We start from the raw sequence: 23,668 nt of genomic DNA on the forward strand, positions 1-23,668 counted from the left end.
TCAAGGTCCATCATTTCTATCCCCACACCCATGCATACAGACGAGGCAGTCATGATAAAGTCGGGTGGGGGAGCAACCAGTTAAATGAATGCTTAATGGGCTTCTGCTGAACAGTACAAATGCATACCAGGCTCAAACCAAAAGAGATAAAAAACGTATCCCTATTTCCTTAAGACCATGTTCTAAGAGGCCTTCAATGCAGAAAATTTATACAAATGCAAAGCTTATCCCTGGAACGTTCTGAAATCCTATTACATAACCTAAAATTCAGCCAGAGCTGACATGCCATGAGTGGCGCAGGTTCTCCACTAGCTCCTGCAGAGTTTCTATGCTTAAGGCCACTTGTGGCCAAAGGTTCTCCCGATAGAAAATCTAAGGAAGACAAATAACAAAAAGGCAGCTACAAACCCTACTATATAACTATTTATACTAAATGTAAATGGACTAGACATCCAAAGGCAGACATCAACACCATGATTTAAAAACTAACCAATTATATGCTATGAGAGACACGTTTTAATTCAAAATTAAAAACAGGGTGAAACTAAATGCATGGAAAAAGATACACCATGTAAGGAGAAACCAAAAGTGGGCAAAAGTAGCTTTACTAATATTAGATAAAATGAGACAAAATAGACTTGATGACAAAAATCAATGCTAAAAACATAATAAACAGTCCAATCTCTCAGCAAAATTTAACAAACACATATGCATCTAACAACGCAGCTTTATAATACATGAAACTGCAGAGAATATAATCTTATATGCACAACATCCTAAAGATTCCACAAAATAAAGTTAGAGCTAATCAATGAATTCAGCAGAACTGCAATATACAACACATATGCAACACATAAAAATCAGCTGAACAACCAAAAAATGTATTAAGAAAACATTCTAGGGGTGCCTGGGTGGCTCAGCTGGGCATCTGCCTTCGGCTCAGGTCATGATCCCAGGGTACTGGGATCAAGCCCTGGGTTGGGCTCCCTGCTCAATGGGAAGTCTGCCTCTCCCTCTCCCTCTGCCCCTCTGCCCCTCCGCCCACTCATGCTTGCTCTATCACGCACATGCTCGCTCTCTCACATAAATAAATAAAACAGAGAAAGAAAGAAAGAAAGAAAGAAAGAAAGAAAGAAAGAAAGAAAGAAAGAAAAAGAAAGAGAAAGGGAGGGAGGGAGGGAGGGAGGAAATGTTCCATTTACAATAGCGTCAAAATTTTAAAAAGGGACTTCTGGGGAAGATGGTGGAGTAGGAGGATCCTAAGTTTACCTCATCCAGTGGCTACAACTACATAACACCCACATCGTGTGAATAACCCAGAAAATGACCTGAAGACTGGCAGAACAGATTCTCTACAGCTAAATGTAGAGAAGAAGCCACAGAAAAGGGAAGAAGAGCAGAGAAATGGCCGAGAGCCAAATGGACCCACAGGACTGTCCTCCGGAGCGAGGTACACTGTGGGCATGGAAAGGTGAAAGAAGCAGATCCCCGTACAGTGCACAGGCACACAGTCGACGAATCCCCATAACATTTAGCTTTGAAAACAAGAGAGGCCTAACTTTGCAAGTTATTACAACCAGGAGGGCTTAATACCAGGAACTTTAAAAACCAGGAAGCTCAGCTCTGAGAGAGCCTGAGGGCAATAGGAAACTGAGTCCTCAGCCTTCAAGAGAGAGCACAACGAACAGTCCCACTGAGATGCAGCACAGAAGCAACATTTTGAAATGCCTGGGGCATACGGGAAGGAGATTTACTAATTTGGAGCATACGCTGGAGGGGCGGGATCTTTGGGAGATTTCTCCAGGAACCAAAAAACTGGTGGGTGCCATTCCCTACCTGCCCTGCAGCAAAAGGAGACAGTTACATACGAGGAAAACCCCATAAGACTATCAATGGATTTTTCAGGAGACATACTGCAGGATGGAAGAGAGTAACAGGATGTATTTAAATGCTGAAAGAAAAAACCTGCAACCAAGAATACTCTACCTGCAAGATAGAAGACATGGTTTCCCAGACAAACAAAAGATAAAAGAATTTATCACCACTAAACCAGCCTTACAAGAAATGTTCAAGGGGACTCTCTCTGAGTGGAAAAGAAAGACCATAAGTAGGAGTAAGAAAAGTAGGAAGCATAACGGCAATCTAATTGAATATATCTAAACAATGATACTGATAGCAAGGCATTCACAAAAGGATGTAAAGTATGATACCATATACATAAAATGTTGGGGGTAGAGAAGTAAAGAATGGGTTCAAACTTAAGCAACCATCAACTTAACATAGATAGCTATATGCCTATGATGTCATATATAAACGAATGATAACCACAAATCAAAACCAAGTGATATGTAAAAAAAAAAAAAAGAGAGAGAAAGGAATCTAAGTATATGCCTAAAGAAAGCCAGCAAACCATGAAAGGAAAGATCGAGAAAAGAAAGGAACAAAGAACTACAAAAACAAGCATAAAACAAGTAACAAAATGGCAATAAACACATACTTCTCAATAATTACTTTGAATGTAAACAGACTAAGTCTTCAGTCAAAAGATACAGGGTGACAGAATGGCTAAAAAAGCAAGACCCAGGGGCGCCTGGGTGGCACAGTGGTTGAGCATCTGCCTTCGGCTCAGGGCGCAATCCCAGCGTTATGGGATCGAGCCCCACATCAGGCTCCTCCGCTATGAGCCTGCTTCTTCCTCTCCCACTCCCCCTGCTTGTGTTCCCTCTCTCGCTAGCTGTCTCTATCTCTGTCAAATAAATAAATAAAATCTTTGAAAAAAAAAAAAAAAGCAAGACCCATTTAAATGGTCCCAACAAGAGGCTCATTTCAGATCTAAAGACATATGCAGATTGAAAGGGAAGAGATGGAAAAGAATTTATCACACAAATGAAAGTGAAAACAAAACCAAGGTATCAGCACTTATATGACACAAAATAGACTTTAAAATAAAGACTGTAACAAGAGACAAAGGAGGACACTATAGAATAACGAAGGGGACAATACAATTGTAAATATTTATGCCCCCAACTTGGGAGCACCCAAATAAATGAAACAATTAATAACAAACATAAAGGAACTATTCAAGAGTAATATAATAATAGTAGGGGACTTTAATGCCCCGCTTACATCAATGGACAGATCATCCACCCAGAAAATCAACAAGGAAACAGTGGCGTTGACTGACACTCTGGACTAAATGGATTTAACAGATACATTCAGAATATTCCACCCCAAAACACCAAGTTACACATTCTTTTCAAGTACACACGGAACATTCTCCAGAACAGATCACATGACACCACAAATCTCAACAAATTCAAAAAGACTGAAGTCAACCCATGCATCTTTTCTGACCTCAATGCTGTAAAATTAGAAATCACCCACAAGAAAAAATCTGGAGAACACAAATATATGGAGGTTAAATAACATGCTACTTAAATAATGAATGGGTCAACCAGGAAATCAAAGAGGAAATAAAAAAACACCTGGGGACAAATGAAAATGAAAACACAACAATCCGAAATCCTTGGGATGCTGGAAAAGCAGTTCTAAGAGGGAAGTTCATAGCAATGCAGGCCTGCCTCAAGAAGCAAGAAAAATCTCAAATAACCTGCCCTTACATCTACAAGAGCTAGAAAAAGAACAATAAACAAAACACAAAATCAGCAGAAAGAAGGAAATAGTAAAGATTAGAATAAATATAAATGATAAAGAAACAAACAAAAAAAGCCACAACAGAACAGATCAATGAAACCATTACCTGGTTCTTTGAAAAGATCAACAAAACTGATAAGCTTCCAGCAAGACTCATTTAAAAAAAAGGTGAGGGGGGAGGCAGAGAGAGGACTCAAATAAACAAAATCACAAATTAAAGAGGAGAAATAACAACTGACACCACAGAAATACTAATGATTTTAAGAGATTATTATGAAAAACTATGTCAACAAACTGGAAAACCTAGAAGAAATGGATAAATTCCTAGAAACATATAACCTCCAAAACTGAAGCAGGAAAAACAGAAAATTTGAACAGACTGATAACCAGCAATGAAACTGAATCAGTAATCAAAAAACCAACAAACAAAAGTCCAGGAACAGAAGGCTTCACAAGTGAATTCTACCAAAGACTTAATACCTATTCTTCTCAAACTATTCCAAAATACAGAAGAGGAAGGAAACTCCCAAATTCATTCCATGAAGCCAGCATTACCCTGATACCAAAAGCAGATAAAGGCACCACTAAAAAAAAAAAACAAACAAACAAAACCCAAACCCTACAGGACAATATGCTGGAACACAGATGCAAAAATCCTCAACAGATCAAGAGTTAAGTGTAGGAGGAGTAGGGGGCCCCTAAGTGTGTCTTGTCCTTAGAACACAGGTAGACTGTTATCAAATCATTCTGAAAACCCAATAAATCATTCGGACATCTGAGAAAACAAAACTGCAAGTCTACATGTAGAAAAGCAACCACCCTGGGGTGCCTGGGTGGCTCAGTTGGTTAAGCAACTGCCTTTGGCTCAGGTCATGATCCCAGGGTCCTAGGATCAAGCCCCCCACCCCTGCTCAGCAGGGAGCCTGTTTCTCCCCCTCTCTCTGCCCCTCCCCCCACTTGTGTTGTGTCACGTGCATGCTCATTCTCTGTCTCAAATATTAAAGATGTTATTTATTTATTTGACAGAGAGAGACAGCCAACGAGAGAGCAACACAAGCAGGGGGAGTGGGAGAGGAAGAAGCAGGCTCATAGCGGAGGAGCCTGATGTGGGGCTCGATCCCAAAGCACCAGGATCACACCCTGAGCCAAAGGCAGACGCTTAACGACTGTGCTACCCAGGCGCCCCTGAAAAAAATAAAATCTTTAAAAAAAACCCTAAACAACAAGCATAATAATATTCATATCACAGAGTCCCAGAAAATGAAGAGAGAAAAATAGCTGAAAACTTCTCTAATCTGGGGAAGCACAAAGACATCAAATTTCAAGAAGTGCAGAGAACTCTCATTAAATTCAACAAAACCTAACCATCGCTAAGGTATATAATGGTCAAATTCACAAAATACACAGACAAGGAAAGAATCATGAAAGAAACAAGGGGGAAAAGTCCTTAACCTCCAAGGGAAGACAGATCAGACCACAGAAACGTGGCAGGCCAGAGAAAAATGGCAGGAAATATTCAATGTGCTGAATGGAAAAAATATGCAGCCAAGATTTCTTTATCCAAAAGGCTGTCATTCAGAATAGAAGGAGAGATAAAGACCTCCCCAGACAAAAACTAAAGGAGTTCATGACCACAAAACTAGTCCTGCAAGAAATTTTAAGAGGGATTCCTTGAGTGGAGAAAAAAACCCAAAAGTAACAAAGACTAAAAAGGACCAGAGAACATCACCAGAACACCAACTCTACAGGAAACACAATGGCACTAAATTCACATCTTTCAAAAATCACTCTGAATAAAAATGGACTAAATGCTCCAATCAAAAAACATAGGATATCAGAATGGATAAAAAAGATCCATCTACATGCTGCCTCAAGAGACCCATTTTAGACAGAAAGACACCTTCACATTGAAAGTGAAGGAATGGAGAATCATCTTTCATGCTAATGGATGTCAAAAGAAAGCCAAAGTAGCCATACTTTTCAGAAAAATCAGGTTTTAAACCAAAGACTGTAATGAGAGATGAAAGACATTATATCATAATAAAGGGGTCTATCCATCAAGAAGATCTAACAATTGTAAATATTTATATCCCCAACTTGGGAACACCCAAGTATATGTCAGTTAATAACAAACATAAAGAAACTCATGACAGGGGCACCTGGGTGGCTCAGCTGGTTAAGCAACTGACTTTTTATTTCAACTCAGGTCAGAGTCCTGGGATCAAGCCCCACATCTGGCTCCGTGCTCAGTAGTGAGTCTGCTTGAGGATTTCTCTCCCTCTCCCTCTGCCTCTCTCTCTGTGCTTGTTCTCTCTAATAAGTAAATAAAACTTAAAAAGAAAAAACCTCACTGATAATAATATAATGATAGTAGGGCACTTTAACACCCACTTACAGCAGCAATGGACAGATCACCTAAGCAGATCAACAAGGAAATAAAGGCTTTGAATGACACAATGGACCAGATGGACTTATCAGAAATATTCAACATTTCATCCTAAAGGAGCAGAATACACATTCTTTTCAAGTACACATGGAACATTCTCCACAACAGATCACATACTGGGTCATAAATCAGGACTCAACTGGTACAAAAAGATGGAGATCATACAAGCATATTTTCAGACCACAATGCTATGAAACTTGAAGTCAACCATAAGAAAAAATTTGGAAAGACCTCAAATCATGAAGGTTAAAGAACAACTACTAAAGAATGAATGGGTTAACCAGGAAATTAAAGAAGAAATTAAAAAGTCCATGGAAGCAAATGAAAATGAAAACATGACGGTCCAAAACCTTTGGGATGCAGCAAAGGCAATCCTAAGAGGGAAGTATATTGCAATACAGGCCCACCTCAAAAAGAAAAGTCTCAAACACAACCTCACCTTACACCTAACAGAACTAGAACAGGAACAGCAAATAAAGCCTAAGCCAGGAGAAGAAAAGAAATAATAAAAATTAGAGCAGAAATAAATGATGTAGGAACAAAAAAAACCCCAGTAGAATGGAGTAATGAAATTAAGAGCTCATTCTTCAAAAGAATTAATAAAATTGATAAACCCCTCACCAGACTTATCAAAAAGCAAAAACACCTGAATAGATAAAATCATGAATGAAAGAAAAGAGATCACAACCAACACCACATAAATACAAACAATTACAAGAGAATACGATGAAAAATTATAGGCCAACAAACTAGGAAACCTGGAAGAACTGGACAAATTCTTAGAACCCTACAAACTATGAAAACTAAACAGGAAGAAATAGAAAATTTGAACAGACCCATAACCAGCAAAGAAATTGACTCAATAATCAGAAATCTCCCAACAAAGTCCTGTGCCAGGCGGCTTCCCAGGGGAATTCTAACAGACATTGAAAGAACAGTTAATACCCATTCTTCTCAAACAGTTCTAAAAATAGAAATGGAAGAAAAACGTCTAAACTCATTCTATGAAGCCAGCATTACCATGATTCCAAAACCAGATAAAGACCCCACTAAAAAGGAGAATTGTAGGCCAATATCCCTGATGAACATGGATGCAAAAATTCTCACCAAGATTCTAGCTAATAGGATCCAACAGTACATTAGAAGAATTATTCACCACACTAAGGTGGGTTTATTCCTGGGTTGCAAGACTGGTTCAATATTCGCAAATCAATCAATGTGATACAGTACATTAATAGAAGAAAGGATAAGAACTATATGATCATCTCAATAGATACAGAAAAAAAAGCATTTGACAAAATACAGCATCCTTTCTGGATCAGAACCCTCAACAAAGTAGGTATAGATGGAACATACTTCAACATCATAAAGGCCATTTATGGAAGATCCACACTGAACCAACTGAGCTACCCAGGCACCCCTGCAAAAAACATATCTGATGAAGGGTTAGTACCCAAAATCTATAAAGAATTTGCACCACCAGGTATTTACTGAAAGGATATAAAAATACAGATTCAAAGGGGTATATGCATCCAGATATTTACAGCAACATTATCAACAATAACCAAACTATGGAGAGAGCCCAAATGTCCATCAACTGATGAATGGATAAAGAAGATGTGGTGTGTGTGTGTATACACACACACACACGGAATATTACTAAGCCATCAAGAAAAAAATGAAATCTTGCCATTTGCAACAATGTGGATGGAACTAGAGTATATTATGCTAAGTGAAATAAGTCAGTCAGAGAAAGACAAATACCATATGATCTCAATCATATGTGGAATTTAAGGCAGAAAGCAGATGAACATATGGGAAGGGGGAAAACAAAAAGGAGAGAGGGAAACAAACCATAAGAGACTCTTAACAATAGAGAACAAACTGAGGGTTGATGGAGGGAGGAGGGTGCGGGGTGGGCTAGATGGGTGATGGGTATTAAAGAGGGCACTTTGTGATGAGCACTGGGTGTTGTATGTAAGTGACGAAACTCCAGAAAACAAAATAATAAATAAATAAAAATAAAAATCGTCAACAAAATACAAGCAAATTAACCAACCATGCATTAAAAATAATTATTCACCACGATCAAGTAGGACTATTGCCAGGATGCAAGGGTGGCTCAACATTTGCAAATCAATCAATGTGATATATCATATCAATAAGAGAAAGGATAAAAGCCATATGATGCTTTCAACAAATGCAGAAAAAGCATTTGACTAAATACAGCATCCATTCATGATAAAAACTGAACAAAGCAGAGTCTGAGGGAACATATCTCAACTCAGTGAAGGCCTTATGTGAAAAACAGACAGTGAACATCATACTCAATGGGAAACACAGAACTTTTCCCCTAAGATCAGGAAAAAGACAAAGATGTTCACTCTCACCACTTTTTTCCAACATAGTACTAGAAACCCTAGTCACAGCAATCAGACAACAAAAAGAAATAAAAGGCATCCAAATTGGTAAGGAAGCAATAAAACTTTCACTATTTGCAGATGACATGATACTATATATAGAGAACTGGAAGAGGCCATCAAAAAACTACTAGAACTCATAAACAAATTCAGTAAAGCCCCAGGATACAAAAATCAATGTGCAGAAATATGTTTCATTTCTATATACTAATAATGTAGCAGCAGAAAGAGATATTTTTTTAAAAATCCCATTTACACTTACACCAGAATGAATAAAATATCTGGGAATTAACCTAACCCAGGAGGTGAAAGACCAGTACTGAAAACTATAAAACACTGATGAAAGAAATGAAGATGACACAAAGAAATGTAAAGACACTCCATGCTAATGGATTAGAAAAATATTGTCATAATGTCTATACTACCCAAAACAATGGACAGATTTAATGCAATCCCTATCCAAACACCAACAGCATTTTTCAAAGAACTAGAACAAACTTAAATTTATACGGAACCACAAAAGTCACCAAACAGCCTAAGCAATTTTGAAAAAGAAAAGAAAAACTGGAAGTATCATTATTCCAGACTTCACAGTATATTACAAAGCTGTAGTAACCAAAACAGCATGGTACTGGCACAAAAACAGACACATAGATCAGTGGAACAGAATAGACAACCTAGAACTAAACCCACAACTATATGGTCAAGTGATCTTCGACAAAGCAGGAAAGAATATGCAATGGAAAAAAAGTCTCCTCAACAAACAGTATTGGGAAAACTGGTCAGCTACATGCAAAAGAATGAAACTGGACCACTTTCTTGTACCATACACAAAAACAAACTCAAAATGGATCAAAGACCCAACTGTGAGACATGAAACCATCAAAATCCTAGATGAGAGCACAAGCAGTAATTTCTCTGACACTGGACACAGCAACATTTTTCTAGATGGGTCTCCTGAGGCAAGGGAAATAAAAGCAAAAATAAACTACTGGGACTACATCAAAACAAAAAGCTTCTGCATAGCAAAGGAAACAACCAACAAACTAAAAGGCAACCTATGGAATGGAAGAAGTTATTTGCAAATGACATATCTGATAAAGGGTTAGTATTCCAAGTATGTAAAGAACCAATACAAAACAACACCCAAAAAACAAATAATCCAATTAAGAGATAAGCAGAAGACACCAGCAGACATTTCTCTAAAGAAGACATACAGATGGCCAACAGACACATCACTCAACATCTGGGAAAATCAACTGCAAATCAAAACTACAATGAGATATCACCTCACACCTGTCAGAATAGCTAAAAACAAAAACACAAGAAAAAAGTGTTGGTAAGAATGTGGAGAAAAAAGAACCCTTGTGTACTGTTTCTGAGCATGCAAACTGGTGCAGCCAATCTTGGAAAACAATACAGAGGCTCCTCAAAAAGTTAAAAACGGAATTACCCTATGATCCAGTAATCCCACTACTGGGTATTTACCCAAAGAATAGTGAAACACTACTTTGAAAAGATATATGCACCGCTACATTTATTGCAGCATTATTTTCAATAGCCAAATTATGGAAGCGACTCAAGCACTCATCAATAGATGAATAGATAAAGAAGATGTGATACACACACACACAATGCACTATTACTCAGCCATAAAAAAAAAGAATGAAATCTTGCCATTTACAGCAACATGATGGATCTATAATACTATGTGAAATATGTCAGTCACATGATGGATCTATACTACTACGTGAAATATGTCAGTACCATATGATTTCACTCGTGTGGAATTTGAGAAACAAAATAAATGAACAAAGAAAAAAACGAGACAAACCAAAAAACAGACTCTTAACTACAGACAACAAACTGATGGTTACCAGAGGAGAGATGGGTGGAGGGATGGGTGAAAGAGATGAAGGGGATTAAGAGTACACTTACCTTGATGAGCAGTGAGTAATGTATAGAATTGTTGAATCACTACATTGTACACCTAAAACTAATGTAACACGGTACGCTAAACTACACTGGATGCCAACTATACTGGAATTAAAATAAAATTTAAGACAGGAAAGAAAAAAATATTTATTTTTTTGAGAGAGAGAGAGAGAATATGAGAGGGGAGAGGGTCAGAGGGAGAAGCAGACTCCTCGCTGTGTAGGGAGCCCGACGTGGGACGTGATCCGGGATCATGACCTGAGCCGAAGGCAGACCCTTAACCAACTGGGCCACCCAGGCGCCCTGAAAAATATATTTAAAGACAGATTTAACCAAGAGGTAAAAGATCTGTACACTAAAAATACAAAACACTGCTGAAAGTAATTGAAGACACAAATAAATATATTTCATGTCCCTGGACTGGAAGACCTAATAGTGCTAAGATGACAACATGACCCAAAGCCATCTACAGATTTGATGTAATGTCTTTCAAAATTCCAATGGTATTTTTTGCAAAAATAGAGAATTACACCCCAAAATTAATATGAAATTGCAAGGTACCCAGAATAGCCAAAAGAATCTCGAAAAAGAACAACAAAGTTGGACTTTGTTGTCCAACTTACTGAATTCAAAACTTACTATAAAGCAACAGTAAACAAACAATGTGGTACTGGAATAAACACTGACACACTGACTGATGACACAGAATGAAGAGCCCAGAAATAAACCCTTGCATATATACCCAGTGATTTTCAACAAGGTTGTCAAGACCACGGCATGGGAAAAGGACAGTCTTTTTTAACAAACGGTGCTGGGAAAACTGGATATTTGCATGCAAAAGAATTAAACTGGGCCATTACCTTACACTATCTACAAAAGTTAACTCAAATAACAAGCTAAACATAAGAGCTAAAACTCTTGGAAGAAAACATATAGGAAAAGCTTCATAGCACTGGATTTGGCAACAATTTCTTATATATGTCACTGAACACTGGCAACAAAGAAAAAAATAGATAAACTAGACATGAAAATTAAAAACTAGTACACCCACCCAAGGATGGTGTCAATGAGTGAAAAGACAACTTGCAGAATGGGAGAAACTATCCTCAAATCATGTATTTGATGAGAGACTGATATCCAAAATATATAAAGAATTCCTGTAACTCAACAGCAAAAAGACAAACAACATGATTAAAAAATGTACAAAGGATTTGAACAGACCTTTCTCCAAAGATATATGAATGGCAATTAAGTACAGGAAAAGATGCTCAACATTACTAATCATTAGGAAAATGCAAATCAAAACCAGAATGCAATACCATTTCACACCCATTAGGATGGCTATTATCAAAACCAAAAACCAACAACCAGAAAAAAGTGTTGGTAAGGGTGTGAAGAAACTGTTGGGAATGCTCGTACAGCTGCTGTGGAAAATAGTATGGCAATTCCTAAACAAAAACAACAACAACAACAACAACAAAAACTAAACATTGAATTACCATATGATCCAGCAATTCCACTTCTGGGTAGATACCCAGAAGAATTGAAAACAGGATCTGAAAGAGGTATCTGTACACCCACGTTCATAGAGCAAAAGGTGGGAACAACCCAAATGTCCATCAACAGATGAATGGACAAAGAAATACAATATATACATGTAATGGAATATTATTCAACCTTAAAAAGGAATTAAATTCTGATACATGATACAAATGGATGACCTTGCAGACATACTAAATGAAATAAGCCAGAAACAAAAGGACAAATATTGTACAACTACTTATATAGATATCTGGAATAGTCAAGTTCATAGAAAGTAGAATGGTGGTTGCCAGGTGCTGGCGAAATATACAAACGGGCACGTTTTGTTTAAAGGGCACAGAATTTCAGTTTGGGATGATGAAGACGTTCTGGAAATGAATAGAGGTAATGGTTGCACAACAATGTAAATGTACTTAAAATTCTCCTAAACCGTACACTTTTCAAGTACATTTTCCTTAGTAAAATAAAATCAGGTAGGGTGATTCCTACAATTTATTTTTGTTTTTAAATATTTTTAAAGCTATTCTAGTTTATTTCCCCCTTCATATAAAGTTTAAAATCAGCTTGTCTTTTATTTATAAAAACACCCTGTTGAGGTTTCTTTTAAAAATTACACATAGGGGTACATGGTGGCTCAGTCGCCAACTCTTGATTTCACCTCAGGTCAATGAGATCGAGCCTGCCATCAGGCTCCGCGCTCAGCGAGGGGTCTGCTTGAGATTCTCTCTCTCCCTCTGCCCCTCCCTCCACTCGTGTGCTTTTTCTCTCAAGTAAATAAATAAATCTTTAAAAAATTTTGTTTTTAATTAAACATAAATTTTTTGTGACCCAGAAATAACACTAGGTTTCTACCTAAAAGAAAATAAATCATATATCCACATAAAGACTTGCACATGAGTCTTTACACCAGCAATATTCATAACAGGCAAAAAATGAAAACTACCAATAGTTCGTCATCTGGCAAATGGATAAACAAAAGGTGATATATCCATACAATGCAATACAACGTACCAAAAAAGAATGAAATACTGATACATGCTACAACAGAAATGAACTCCAAAAACGAGAAGCCACACATAAAGACTACAAATTGTATGTATACTTTCATGTTAAATGGTCAGAAAAGGCAACTCTATAGAAGACAGAAAATAAATTAGTGATTAGCTACAGTAGGGTTAGAAATGGGGATTACCTATTGGGTCATATGGAATCTTACTGAGGTGATAAGTATGTCCTAAAACTGGATTATGGTGATGGCTGTACAACCCTGTAAATGTACTATAAATCACTGCATGGTTAAAGTAGGTGAATTATGTACATTATACCTCAATAAAGTTGTTTAAAATTTTTTTTTTTGCTGAGATATTTGATTGGAATTGTGTTAAGTATATAGATCAATTTGGAGAGAACTGACACCTTTACTATGTTGAGTGTTCTAACCCCAGGCCATAGCATGCTTCTCCATTTATTTACATCACCTTTGTTTTCACTCATCAGCATTTTGTTATTTTCAGGACACAGATCCTATGTTTTTAGATTTACATCTAAGTATTTGATTTTTTTGAAGCTACTGAATATGGTATTTTAAAATTTGACTTTCTAATCATACATTACCAGTATATAGAGGGGCTGACACGTGTTGACTTTGTATTTTGTGACCTTGCTAATCCCATTTACTAGTCCTAACAGCATTTTCATGGATGCCTTGGATTTTCTATATAGATTATCACGTTGTCTGCAAATAAGAGACAGTTGCATTTTCCCTGCCAACTTGTATGACTTTTATTTCTTTTTCTGTCCTTACTGAGTTGGCTAAAAAAAAGTTCTTAAATTATAAATTATATAGATGTAATTAATCTATGCTATCCCATGACTGCTAAAAGGTGGCTACATTTTAGTAACAAAAACAATAAAAGCAGCTTAAACAGGTTAGTTACTTAAACTTCACCTTTATAAAAACATTTTTCTAATATAAAAATTTCAGAAAACATAGCACTAGTAGTAACTGTCCCTTCTACAGTATTTTCCCATATTGTCTCATTTGATCTTCATGACAACCTAAGAGGTACTTTTCCCATGTTACCAAAGAAGGAAAATGAGTAAAGGCAGGCCAAGCAATGTTCCCACTTGGCCTCAGATAATGTTGGAGCACACAGACATCAACAATCAAAGCAGCAGACTTGCCAGGACCCAACTTGATCTCACCTGCTGAAGTGTCTGTCTTCCAAGCACTGAGCTGACCTCTCTATAAGGTGGTGCTAGTGAAACACAAATCAAAAGCCACAACACAGTCACAGAGTGAGAGGGACAACTGGGGAGTAGGGAGGCAAGTGCTCCTGGACTGGTACCTGAGCAAGCATGGTGCCTTAAAAAAACTGCAGGTGATTCAGTAAGTGTGTGAGGGTCAGGTCCTAGGATCTAACATTTGGGGCAAGGTATTTTGGGCAGATTCTTTCTAATTTTCAACCTGAAGTATAGAAGTCAGATGACCGGATTCAAAGTCTGGCTCTGCTACTTACCAGGTATATAATCTTGGACACATATTTCATTTCTCTTTGTCAATTTCCTCATCCAATAACTGCACCTACCTTTGATGGCTGTGAGAATAATTAGTATGTAAAGTACTCAGAACAAGAGTTAGCAACACTGCCAGTTTCTGTAACTAAAGTTTTATTAAAACACAGCCACACTCTCATCACATATTGTCTATGCTGCTTTGATGTTACAACAGTAGAATGAGGTAGCTGTGATAAAGACCATATGGCCCCAAAAGGCTTAAATAGTCTCTACCTGGACCTTTACAGGAAAAATAACCCTGGCTTAGAACAATGCTGAAGTATAGGTACTCAAGAAATGTTAGCTATTATTTTAACCCAAACGCACTTCCAGAATGGTAAGCTTGAGTATGTGTGCAGAGATATAAACAAAAGCACTGACTACAGTGGTGCCAAATGTGAAAGAACAATGTCAATTGGCTGATTAAATAAATTATAATATACCCATACCATGGAACACTATACAGCCATTGAAAAGAATGAAGGAGGGGCACTTGGGTGGCTCAATCAGTTAAGCATCTGCCTTTGGCTCAGGTCATGATCCTGGGGTCCTGGGACCCCTGCTCAGTGGGGAGTCTGCTTCTCTCTCTCCCTCTGCCCCTCCCCCTGCTCATGTGCATGCGAGCTCTCTTGCTCACTCTCTCTCTCAAATAAATAAAATCTTAAGAAGAATGGAAGAAAATCTGTGTATCTATACTGTATATGCCAACATGTAAGGATCTCCAAGATCTTTAAATGAGCCACATCATTAGATGGAAAGGTGTGATGATATATGCAATATAATCTCTTATGTTCTTATGGTACCAAAAGAACACAAAAAACCCAAAAACTATGTGTACGCACAGAAAAGGCTATACAGTACCACAGAAGTACTGAGGAAATTTCACTTTTAATATACATAGTTCTGTACTTTTCAATTTTTTAGTAAGTGGTTGTTTTATAATTTTTCTCATGACTTAAAAATATTATTTGAGGGGCGCCTGGGTGGCTCAGTTGTTAAGCGTCTGCTTTCAGCTCAGGTCATGATCCCAGTATCCTAGGATCAGGCCCGGCATAAGGCTTCTTGCTAGGCGGGAAGCCTGCTTCTCCCTCTCCCACTCCCCCGGCTTGCGTTCCCTGTCTTGCTGCCCCTCTCTCTGTCAAATAAATAAATAAAATCTTTAAAATATATATATGTATTATTTGAGGGGCACCTGGGTGGCTCAGTCAATTGAGTCATGGACTCTTGGTTTCCCCTCTGGTGGTGATCTCCGGTGGTGGGATCCAGCCAACCAGGGGCTTCGGGTTGGGTGGGGAGTAGCTTGGGATTCTCTCCCTCTGCCCCTCCCCCCCACTCACACACGCGGGCCTGGGGCCTGCTCTCACCTGTGCTTTCTTTCTCTCAAATAAATGGATAAATCTTGGGGCACCTGGGTGGCTCAGTCGTTAAGCGTCTGCCTTCGCTGGGGTCATGATCCCAGGGTCCTGGGATGGAGCCCCACATGGGGTTCCCTGATCAGCGGGAAGCCTGCCTCTCCCTCTCCCACTCCCCCTGCTTGTGTTCCCTCTCTGGCTGCCTCTCTCTCTGTCAACTAAATAAATAAAATCTTAAAAATAAATAAATAGGGGCGCCTGGGTGGCGCAGTCGTTAAGCGTCTGCCTTCGGCTCAGGGTGTAATTCTGGCGTTCCGGGATCGAGCCCCACATCAGGCTCCTCCGCTATTAGCCTGCTTCTTCCTCTCCCACTCCCCCCGCTTGTGTTCCTTCTCTCACTGGCTGTCTCCCTCTGTCAAATGAATAAAAAAAAATCTTTAAAATAAATAAATAAATATAAATCTTTAAAGAAATACATTATTTGAATCTCTCAGGTTGCATCTTAAATGTATACTTTTCAAAACTTTATGTCTTTACCTCTCAGGGTAAAGAAAATAGATTAATCTCAAATGCATTAGGGTAAGTGAACTAAGCCACACTCAAAGGCCACGTATTCTGGAAAAAATAAAATGTAGGAATGGAGAACAACTCAGGTGTTGCTAGAAGTTGTGAATAGGGGGAGGGGTTGCCTACAAAGAGAAGCTGAAGGAATTTGGGGGGTGACAGAACTGTTCGGTATCTTGATTGTGATGGCAGTCCTATGACTATGCATTTGTCAAAACTCATACCATACACCAAAAAGCAAACTTTGCTATATGTAAATTTAAAAATAAATCCAAATAAACACACATAAAAAACAAAGCAACAGAAAATTTGTCTTTGAGCCACCTATCAGCACATAAACATATGTGTTAACACAGGAAATGTTTTCCACCACAATTCTGTTTGCCTCTGTCACAGAGATGCTGCTGCGGGAGAAGAAGGCAGCAGGGAATCAAACATTAGCACCAAATTCCTATTGAATTCCTACAAATGCATACTTGCTGTGATCCACTTTTAAATAATAGTGATTTATTTTCAACTCCGTGCCTGCACATCTACACTTCACACGGAAAACCACTATGACATTCAGGAATAAGGGACATCATAGGTGGGACCCTCAATGGTCCAGGCACACCAGCACATGGCAATCAGAAACTGCAGCCTCTGGCTGCTGAACCTGGAGAGGATTTTCTGGCACAGTCACCAAGCTACTCTGAGTTGGTGACTGAGCATCAAGCTCAGCACTCTGATAGACAGTACCAGGTATCACTGTTGCTTCAGAAACGAATCATTTAAGGAATAATATTAGAAAAAGCCCAAGAAATTCCACTGGGCTCAAGAACAGCAAAAACTGTCCAATGTGGCACCCAGTACCCTCTACTACCAGAAAAGAAACACTCCAAAGTCTCAGTTGCCCACAGAAGCACAGGTCATCCAACACTGGGTTTAATAAGCAATTGCTATGTACTATTCAGACATAACACTACAGTGGACATGGTCTGGACGCCTCTTCCAGCTTCAAAAACACTCCTTAAACCCCCATTTCCAATTTGCTCTTACCATTTTTCTCACACCCACAACGTGCTGCAAACTAAACGCACGCACTTCAGGCTTAAAATACGCAATTCAGTATGGCTATGCGGAACAGCGCTGCCCACGAAACAATCCCGGCGCCCTAACAAAGCCCAAAACTCAGCTCCCAGAATCTGCAAAATGGTTTCGCTTGGCCAGAGTCTCCCTCCTTCCCTCAGAGAGGGGCACAAAACAAGCAAAAACTGGTTCGGGTCTAGTCGCACGGTATCAGTCCAAGCTGTCTGCGCCTTACTTTCCAATAATAACTGCAAAACACCAGTATACCTTCCCTACTGGAGCTCTGCCATGTGCCAGGGGCTAGGGATCCGGGATGCAGGGCGCAGCGGCGGGGTCAAAGGTCAGGGGCCAGAGGGCTTTGGGGCAGGGAATGTCGGTGTTCTGGGGCGCAGATATCCAGGTGAGCTGGAGCTGGGGTTTCGGAGGCACGGAAACTGGCGTGCGGAGGCCAGGGCGACCCCAGGAGGCCGCTCCGCCGGGGAGGCCGCGCCGCGGAGAACCAAGTCCCGACCGCCCGCGGGGCCGGAGTGCGGCCCCGCTGCCGCAATGCCGGACTCGGTTCCTAGGGCCGCCCGGACCCCACAGGGGTTGCAAGGCTGGGCGGGGGCAGCAGCCTTCCTCACCTGGGTCGGCGGTGGCGATGGCGGCGGCAGCTCGGGGGTCCCCAGCGGGCCCTGGGAGTTTCCAGGCTGAGTGAGTCACTNCCCGACCGCCCGCGGGGCCGGAGTGCGGCCCCGCTGCCGCAATGCCGGACTCGGTTCCTAGGGCCGCCCGGACCCCACAGGGGTTGCAAGGCTGGGCGGGGACAGCAGTCTTCCTCACCTGGGTCGGCGGCGGCGGCGACGGCGGCGGCAGCTCGGGGGTCCCCGGCGGGCCCTGGGAGTTTCCTGGCTGAGTGAGTCACTCGGGCGGGCCGGGAATGCGCCAGGAAACACCCGGCCTCCTCCCCTTCCTCCCGGGGCGGGGGCTCTCCCGGCTCGGCCTCTTCCTCCCGGCGCTCCTCCCTCCGCGCTCCGGCCGCGGATCTGGCTGCTCTCTCTTTTGCGCGACGCACCCTCCACCGCCCCGCGATTCCTGCCGGGCAGCGCACGCTTTATCCCCATCCACGGTAAAGACGCGACGGAGAGGCCCTGGCCGCGCTCTCCTCTGGCCGCCTAAGTTGCCTCCTAGGGAGATCTCCGAGGGCAGCCTGCCGGCTTAGGCGACCTCAGCTCTGCGTGGGACCGCTAGGCAGCACTGCTCTGGGACTCCCCCCGTGGGAGCCGCCGGGCCCGTGGAGGAAAAGGGACGGGGATCCGCACACTGCTCCGGAGCTCCGCGGGATCAGGACTGTGGGTGGATGGGCTGCAGGAGAGTTTGGGGTGGGGGTGGGGGAAAGGCACCGGCGCGCTCCCACTGGGCGCCACTGCCAGGTAGGAGGTGCGCACACGGGCGCTCTGCACGCCAGAGCGTGGCCGGCGGTGGGGTACTGGGTGCGATGGGTACACACCGCCAGAGCCCAGCCAACTAGAAGAAAATGACTTCGACGGGCCGGTGCAGGGATCACATCTCTACAACCCCATCTCCCTCTGAGCCAGGAGCAAACCCCAGTGCAGACTTGTGGGAATGGCTGACAGAAGAAAACTTGATTTGAACAAGTCCCCAAAAACAATCTTGAGAGAGGCCGATTAAGTGACGAATGATATGTAAGCAGTGAATGGACTGAGCTTGTCACAACCATGTTTAGGAGAAAAATTGCCCTACACTCATCACCAACCCCCACCTACCAACTTCCCTCTCTTCACCCATCCACCCACAATCTGGTTCTAATGGAGAAATAATGATGGGCATCAAGTATTCTAATCTGGCCACTAGCCTATGAAAACCACAAGACGTTTGCTAGTCACAGCAAATGAATCCTGACTAGACCAGAATCTACCAGTTGTCTAAATATTCAGAGAACAAAAAAAAAAAAAAAAAAAAAAAAAAAAAAAAAAAAAAAAAAAAAAAAAAAAAAAAAAAAAAAAAAAAANTTGGTTCCCAGCCCACACATTGTCAATCAGATTGATGTTTCTCTCTGCCCAGGGCTGAGTCTCAAAGTTAGATTCCAAAGGGTTTTGTTTTGTTTTGTTTTACACTGCAGGTGAAGTGATAGAATACAAAATTCAAGGTGCATTGTGATATTTTTAAAATATTGTAATTCTTAAAACAACTAGTTAAAACTAAGAGGCATAGCTAAAAATCCAAAAGAGGAAATAAAATAGAATGCTGAGATATACTCTATCCAAAGAAGGCAGCAAAGAAGCAAAAAGCACACAGGATAAGCAGTAACAAATAACAAGCTGTTAGGCTTAAATCCAACCATATTAGCAATTACATTAAACTTCAATGGACTAAACACTCCAATTAAAGATAAATTGTCACATCGAAAAAAACAAATCCCAAATATATGCTATTTAAAAGAGACATATTGGGGTGCCTGGGTGTCTCAGTTGTTAAGCATATGCCTTTGGCTCAGGGCGTGATCCCAGAGTCCTGGGCTGGAGCCCTGCATCAGGCTTCCTGCTCTACTGGGAGCCTGCTTCTTCCTCTCCCACTCCCCCTGCTTGTGCTCCCTCTCTCCCTGTCTCTCTTTCTGTCAAATAAATAAATAAAATACTTAGAAAGAAATAAATAAATAAAAATAAAAAAGACCTACTTTAGGGGCGCCTGGGTGCTTCAGTCAGTTAAGCAGTTAAGAGACTGCCTTCAGCTGAGGTGGTGATCCCCAGGTCCTGGGATCAAGCCTCAGTTGGACTCCCTCCTCAGCGGGGGTCTGTTTCTCCCTCTCCATCTCCCTCTGCCCCTGCACCTGCCCTGCTTATCATTCTCTCTCTCTCTCTAATAAATAAATAAAATCTTAAAAAAATAAAAGAGATGCCTTATAAGGACACAAAGAGATTGACATTAAAAAGATGAAAAACAATATACCATTTACATAATAAGCATAAGAAAGTCCTAGTGACTATATTAGTGACACTTCAAGATGAAGTGTCACCTGAAATAAAAAGGGACAGGGGCACCTGGGTGGCACAGCAGGTTAAGCATTGCACTCTGGGTTTCAGCTCAGGTCCTGTTCTCCGTGTTGTGAGATTGAGCCCCCCACCACAGCTCCCCCTCCAATGCCCTCCCCCTTGACTTGGTGGCGGCCTTGCATTGGGTTCTGCACTCAGCAAGGAGTTTGCTTAAAAGACTCTCCCACTCCCTCTGCACCTCCCCACCCACACTCTCTCTCTTTCTCTCAAATAAATCAATCAAAAAAAAAAAAAAGAAAGAAAGAAATAGAAAGGGACATTCGATAAAGATAAGCAGATCAACTCATTAAGAAAAAATTTTTTAAGTATGCATATACCAAATAAGCCGTGGAATGCTTGGGAAAAAGAGAATCAAAAGAAGTACACAGTCGTAATTAGAGATCCTAATCTTCTCTTAGTAATTGATAGACCAGGCAGACAGAAAAGTAAGTATTGATACAGAAAAATTTAAAAAGCAACTAACTGGAGTGCCCAGATGGCTCAGTTGAAAGAGTGTGGGACTCTTGATCTTGGGGTTGTGAGTTTGAGCCCCACATTAGGGGATAGAGATTACTTAAATAAAGAAATAAATAAATATTTTTTAAAATAAATAAATAAAATAAAAAGCAATTAATCTATTTGACCTAAATAGTACCCTCACAAAACAGAATACAGAATACCTTGTATTTAATAAAAGATGTCAAAGCCTTTATACTGAACCCTCAAGGTATTACTGAGAAGAATTAAAGTTTTCAAATACATACATAACATTCACAAAATATACCATATGCTAGGAAGTAAAAAAATCTCAACAGATTTCAAAAGCTTGAAATCATATAATACCTTCTCTGATCACCACGGAATCAAACTAGAAAGCAATAATAAAAGCATAACTTTGTAAATGCTCAAACATTAGAAAATAAAATAATGCACCTCTAAATAACCCTTTGATCAAAGAAGAAATCCCATGGAAATTTTTAAATATGCTGAATTAATCATGAAAAAACAACAGCACAATTTGCAAGATGCAGCTAAATGAATGCTCAGGGGGAGAGTTTATATGTGAAATGCATATATTATAAAACAAGAAAGATTTAAAATCAATGATCTAAACTTCCACCTCAAAAACGTTAGGAAAAAAAAAAGCACATGAAATCCAAAGAATATAGAAGTGAAAGAAATAATAAAGTTAAGGGCAGAGATCAGTGAACTAGAAAATAGGTGACCAGACAATAAAGCTGCCTTTTAAAAACGTTGTAGAGGGGCCCTTGGCTAGCTCAGTCAGTGGAGTGTGCAAGTCTTAATCTTGGGGTCATGGGCATAGAACTTACTTAAAAAAAATTAATGGAGTTGTTATACCCTAGCAAAACTGATTTTAGAAAAACATAAATTACCAACTTCAAAAATAAAAAAGGAGATACCAATGGTTTCTTATCAAATAAAAGGATGTTAAAAAGAATTGTATGAAAAGTTCATGGCAATAAATTTAACAATTCAGAAGAAACATAAATTTCTTGGAAACATGACTTTCCAAAACTGACAAAAGAAAAAAAAGAAAATTTGAATAGTTCCATATTGGTAGAAGAAAATAATTGAATCTGTAANTAGAAAATTTGAATCTGTAATATAAAACCTTCCCTCAAAGAAAATCTCCAAGTCTATTTAGCTTCACTGGTAAATCCTATAAAACATTCAAGGAAGAAATAATACCAGTTTTATAAAACCACAGTAATTAAAAGTGTGGTCTGGCATAAGAATGTACAAAAAGATTAGTGTGAAAGATTAGTGAGAAGTCAGTCCTGCTATAGACTGAATATTGTGTCCCCCCAAAATCATATTTTTAAAAAACTTTTAAGTAACTTCTACTCTCAATGTGGGGTTTGAACTCAAAATGCTGAGATCAAGAGTTGCATGCTCTACCAACTGAGCCAGCCAGATGCCCCTCAAAATTCGTATGTTGAAACCTATGTTGGTTTTGGAGGTGGGGCCTTTGAAAGGTGATTAGGTCATGAGCATGGAGCATTCATGAATGGGATTTGTATCCACAGAAAAGAGATCCCAAAGAAGAGTTCCTTCATCTCTTCCACTAGGTGAGGTTACAGGTCTACGAGCCAGGAAGTAGGCTCTTACCAGACACCATATCTGCCAGCACCCTGATCTTCGGCTTCCCTGGCTTCAGAACTTTGAGAAATAAAATTCTGGTTGTTTATAAGCCACCCAGTCTATGGTATTCAGTTATAGCAGCCCAAATGGACTAAGACGAGCCCTCCCGCATGGTCAGTTGATACTCCATAAAGGTGCCAAAGTAATTCAATGAAAGGAGAAATAGAAAGGAGTCCTTTAAAAAAAAAATGGTGCTAAATAACTGCATAACCATGTGGAAAAAACCTGAAGCTTCTCCTTGCACATGCCATCTACAAAAATTAACTCAATATGGATCATAGGCATAAATGTAGAACCTCAAGATACAACGCTTCCAGAAGAAAACATAAAAGAATAATTTCATAATCTGAGAGTAGATGTAGCAAAAACTTCTTAAAAGAGGAAAAGTACTAACCTCTTTAGTCAATATTTTTTTTAAATATGATAAATTGATTCGATCAAAATGGTAAAACTTCTCACCAAAAGACAGTGTTATATATTTTTCATAGTATATTTATATATATATAAAATATGAGTATATAAGTAATATATATAATAAGTATATATCTATATCTATATATATAAAGGGAAAAACGATCCAAGTTTTATCACAAAATGGATGAATCTCAAAATTATTACATAATTTTACCACATAGAAAAGATGATATATTGGTTGGTGTGAGCAAGATGGCAGAGTAGGAAACCCACAGAAACACCAACTAAACACCATACTGACCAAATTCGCTTTTCCAGTATTTTGTAAAGCAGTTAAGAACCCACAGCAACATGGGGCCCTTGGGTGGCTCCATAGGNATGGCCCCATAGGTTAAGTGTCTGACTCTCGATCTCAGCTCAGTCCTTGATCCCAGGGTCCTGAGTGAATTCAAGCCCCCTGTTGGGCTCCACACTGAATATGGAGCCTACTTTAAAAAGGGGGAGGGGGTCACCTGGGTGGCT

At 40.0% G+C, this 23,668-nt stretch overlaps 1 protein-coding gene across 2 annotated transcripts in view; it reads right to left on the reverse strand.

Annotated features, from left to right (window-relative positions):
• The window catches only part of CYFIP1 (cytoplasmic FMR1 interacting protein 1), a 125,851-nt gene extending 107,164 nt beyond the window's left edge, over positions 1 to 18,687 (reverse strand). The window contains exon 1 of one of the 2 annotated variants that reach the window (XM_034667994.1): positions 18,360 to 18,687. The gene's annotated coding sequence lies outside the window, so the exon portion shown is untranslated. The remainder of the gene's footprint in view (positions 1 to 18,359) is intronic. The other variant, XM_034667993.1, reaches the window with a different exon arrangement.
• Between the last annotated feature and the right edge of the window lie 4,981 nt (positions 18,688 to 23,668).

The sequence above is a fragment of the Ailuropoda melanoleuca genome, chromosome 9 (assembly GCF_002007445.2).
Source record: "Ailuropoda melanoleuca isolate Jingjing chromosome 9, ASM200744v2, whole genome shotgun sequence".
NCBI lineage: Eukaryota > Metazoa > Chordata > Mammalia > Carnivora > Ursidae > Ailuropoda > Ailuropoda melanoleuca.